We start from the raw sequence: 4,942 nt of genomic DNA, 5'->3' as shown, positions 1-4,942 counted from the left end.
TGGTGGAGGCTGGTACAATTGCAACATTTAAGAGGCATTTGGATGGGTATATGAACAGGAAGGGTTTGGAGGAATATGGGCCGGGTGCTGGCAAGTGGGACTAGTTTGGGTTGGGATATCTGGTTGGCATGGACGGGTTGGACCGAAGAGTTTATTTCCATGCTGTACATCTCTATGACTCTATGACTCTAAGTGAGCCTGTGGAATTCTCTGCCAGAGAAGGTGGTTGAGGCCAAAACATTGAATGTTTTCAGGAAAGAGTTAGATATAGTTCTGGGGGCTAAAGGGATCAAAGGGTATGGGGAGAAAATGGGAACATGGTACCGAGTTGGATGTTCAGAATGAATGGTGGAGCAGATACGAAGGGCTGAATGGCCAATTCCTGCTCCTATTTTCTATGTTTCTGTGTTCTTACCAATTTCAATATTTATTACGACTTTCGCTTCCATTGCTGTTTCTCCCCACTTCCCTAACTTGCTACCTTCTTTAGCAGCCTAATATAAATAAAATGAAAAGAATTGGATTTCCCAAAGAGCCTGTGGAAGAGTTTCCCTTTCCTCCTTCCCCAACTCCTCCCTGTGACCTTCATTCTCTGGGAATGGTTCAAAGCAATGCCAAGAGGAGAACCTTTTAAAAGGAAAACCTCAAACCTGAGATTTTAGCAACAAGCCAATTCTGTTTACGTGTTGATTCCACAAAACAGTAACAGCAATTTCCATCTCGACAGCACCTTTAAAATATTTGGCCCACAGTCACACAACGGGGTGTTATGGCAGGTGACCAAAAGGCATGGTCAAAGAGGCAGATTTCAAAAAGGCAATGAACTGAGGAGAGGGACAGAGATGAAGGACTCCAGTGGAAATTCCAGAGTTCAAGACCAAGTTGGTTAAACCATCAGCCTCTCTCTCTACTTCCCCAAACTAAGAACATATGTTTTGCATATAGATTCCACTCAGTGATCAGAAGCATATGACAGTCACTAATAAATCCAGTTGGAAATTCAGGAGAAACCTTTTCTCCCTAGAAAAGTTACGTGGGACTTGCTAATACATTGTGTCGTCAAGACAGGTTGGATTGATACATTTAAATGTGCATTAAATGTATAATAGAGAAAAGAACAGAAAGATATATTGATTGGATGCAATGAAATGGTGGAGGAGGATTATATAGAGCACAGAGACTGACATAGACCAGCTGGTTGGGATGGTCAGTTGCTGAGCTGTAAAGTTAATGTAATTCTGAACATTTCCAGTATTTTCTGTTTTTATTTCAGATTTTTAGCATTCAAGGTTCTTTCTATCTCAAGCACATCTCATTAGTTCGATTCTTTTTGTATGGTACATGCGTTCAGGAAAATTGCAACAATGGCTAATTTACAGTAACATTTTATAATCCAATAGCAAATTCCTCTTTGTACACATTAAAGAGTTCACATATCTGATTTCATTTCAGCATGCAGTGATTACACCCATGGCTGCTGCTGAGAGTTATAGCAACTTTCCCCTTGATCCCCATGTAATTTCTGTACACAATGAGCTTCTCTTGTGCAGGATGGACTGTCATATTGGACCTTCTGACATGCATATACCCATTGATGCCATTACAGCGCATGCTGCTACTAATTGTAAAAGGTACCATTGTGTGCGGGTATGACACAGAGTTGAGTAACTTCTCCCTCATACCCTCTCCGTAGCTTGTGCTGATTGGACCAGCCGAGCATGAGTCAGATACGAAGGCTGTGGTAACAGATACTGGGAGTACAGTGTCTATTTTGCCTGGCATGGGAACGCAAACCCTTTACTGTGAGAGAAGCAAACTCAATTTTCAGTTGACCAAATGGGTTTTTCCATTAGAAATGATGCATTTTTCTTTGGTTTACTGTCAGCCTGCCCCTCGTCCTGAGCTCACAGTGGTTGGAAAAAGAACCTTGGCAGCTGCCAATGTTTTGGGATCATGTTTATTGCAGGTGGGGCTCACTCCATACATCAACATCAGTTACTAACATCAAAATCCAGATAGAGGGGAAAAAGACCATTCAGTTTTTCAGTCAGTTTATGGTGAATCCATGTTACAATTCATTTATTCACCTCAGCTCCAAATCCCTTTGTACTCGACCCTCACAAAAATATCTATTGACATTTGTCTTGAAATAATTAATTTGGTTCCACCACTCACAATCATTTGTGGGGTGGGGTTAAGATTTGTATGAAAACTCCATAATTTGTTATCTCACTCCAGTGTTCTGGACTCCTCAATCAGAAGAAATCGATTCTTTAAGGTGACCCTCATCATTTCCTTTCATCCCTTTTCGCAGCTCAAATAAATCACTCTTCAGTCTTTGAAATGCAAGAAAATCTTAACCCACATAAAGTAAAATGTCTTTTTAACCTGACCCTTTGGAGCTGAGCATCATTTTTGTGAATCTGCACTGTACTCCCCTCAAGGCCACTTGATCATCCTTGAGAAGGTGTGTACAATTGAATGTGATACATCAAATGGGATCTGGCCAAGTCTCCCTACAATTTAAGCATCACGTCCTCACTCTGTGCTCCAGCTGCCAAGCTTTTTAAATTGCTTTCTATATTTGTTTTCAGCTTCTAGTGAGTTCTGTTGGTTGACACCAAATCTCTTGTTCATCCACAGTTTCTAGATTCCCACCATTAAGGAATTGTTCCAATTTCTACCTGGATCTTCACAATTCTGCCTAACATTTCCCACACTAGTCTATGAGCCAAATCATAGCATGGAGATAGAATCATGGAATAGAGTCCCTATTGTGTGGAAGCAGGCCATTCAGCCCATCAAGTCCCCATTGACCCTCCAAAAAGCATCCAATCCAGCAACCTCCCCCAACCTTTCTCTGCATTTCCAATGGTTAACCCACTAACCCTGCAAATCTGTGGATAGTCTGGACAATTTAACATGGCCAACCCACCCAACCTGCAATGGAAATTGGAGCACCTGGAGGAAACGCGTACAGACACGGGGAGAACGTGCAAATTCCACAGACAGTCACTTGAGGGAGGGACCAAACCAGGGTCCCTGGCACTGTGAGGCAGCAATGCTAACCTCTGAGCCACCGTGTCACCCTAAATGGGTGATTGGTTTGACTGGTTGGCTAGAAGACCAGAACATGCTGCAGAACACAAGCCACAGCACAGGTTCAATTCCTGCACTGGCTGTGGTAATTCATGGAGACCCTGCCTATCTGCTGCTTGCCTGCTCAGCAGCTCTCCCCATGCCTGTGGAGTGGCTATCCTCAGCAATACATAACCAGTCCCCTCTCTCTCCCTCCCTCCCAAATAGACATCGAGGGCTGTAGTCTTTTGTGAACAATAGTGCCATACATAGCATTAAGAAACACAGACTTCTCATTCTGGCGGCCAATGTTCAAAATTTCTAAACATTTTCCTTGCACCTATCTAAGAATATCATAACACCAAATGTCAAAATCGGGGCATTTTTATAGTTACTTTGATAGCCAGAATATTATCCATATTCACTAATGTGCACATTCCTCTAACTTTACACTGATATCCTGGAATGTGTCTGTGTGGATGCTTTACACAGGAGTATTGTTCTTAAAAGCCAATCGAAGTCTCTCATTATTCAAAGGCTTAACTCTTCCCCTCGCCAAAAGAGTAACTAGTGTTTGAGAATTCACAATGATCAGAAGAGAAAGAGTGCAAACTATGCTGCTAATCTGTTCCCCATTCAAGGGACAGTGTGTTGTAAGATGTTTGCATGGAACTTCAAGCAGAGAATAGTTTGGATAATTGTGTCAATCATGGTGATGGTAATGGAAATGTTTGAAGTCGTTGAGGACTAATGCCTGTTCATGCTGCGGTGCCCCCATTTGGATTGGTTGCTTGCTGATGTCAACAGGGATACAAAGTGAGAGATGACTCCGAAACAGATTTGCAGTAAAGATATATAACTATAACTAAAGCCAAAGCTGTCGCCAATAGTAGTGGAAATAGTGTAATGGCATGCATTTCTAATTATTCTCAGTGTAGACAGAACAACTGATTGCTTGCACAGAGATAGTTAGCGTGCACTCGAACAGGGTAGTCTGTCATCGATTGCCAGGCAAGTGAAAGATATGATTAGACACCAGGTATTGTGAGGCAAAAGTGAGGACTGCAGATGCTGGAGATCAGAGTCTAGATTAGAGTGGTACTGGAAAAGCACAGCTGGTCAGGAAGCAGCCGAGGGCAAAAGGCCTTTAGTGAGCAATACAAATGGTAATACATTATGATGGTGCATGTTACAATCCCACAGGCCGAGTAAAGATGAATCCCATTGAATAGTGAGTCACCATCCCATTTAGAGGTGAGGAGATTGGTCAGCAGCTGTTTCCTATTGTCTATAATTGCCCTGTATCCACACTTGGCTTCCAGATGACACTTTCTAGCACCTCTTGTCCCACACCATGTTGTTTCCTCATTGCCAAAGCAATGGGCATCTGTTTTCAGGATGTTGAAAGCTCCTGAACACTGCCATTTAACTTAGCATGTTCTACATTTCCAAATCCAACTGCTTGTACCAGGCAAAACCCTAACAACCTGCTTCTTCCAGATTCTCAGATGGGAAAGTACCAGAGGACAGACTTTTAGTGGGCCGAATGGCCTTTATCATGACTTTAAACATATCCCTAAACAATACTGAAAAAATGTACATCTCAGAACAATTGTACTGTTCCTTTCTCAGTGCTCCTCGCCTGATGACATCCCTATGAGTAGTCAAGAGAATAAAATATTCAAGTTTTATATTCAGCTTTTAAGAGACATTATAGAATCCTTACAATGCCAAAGCAGGCTATTCAGCTCATCAGGTGCCCACTGATCCTCCAAAAAGCATCCCAACCAGACCCAGCCTATCCCTGTAACCCTGCATTTCCCAAGGCCAATCCATCTAGCCGACACATCCCTGGACACTACAG

The sequence above is a fragment of the Chiloscyllium plagiosum genome, chromosome 20 (genome assembly GCF_004010195.1).
Source record: "Chiloscyllium plagiosum isolate BGI_BamShark_2017 chromosome 20, ASM401019v2, whole genome shotgun sequence".
Taxonomy (NCBI): domain Eukaryota; kingdom Metazoa; phylum Chordata; class Chondrichthyes; order Orectolobiformes; family Hemiscylliidae; genus Chiloscyllium; species Chiloscyllium plagiosum.
This window is presented reverse-complemented; position numbering follows the sequence as displayed.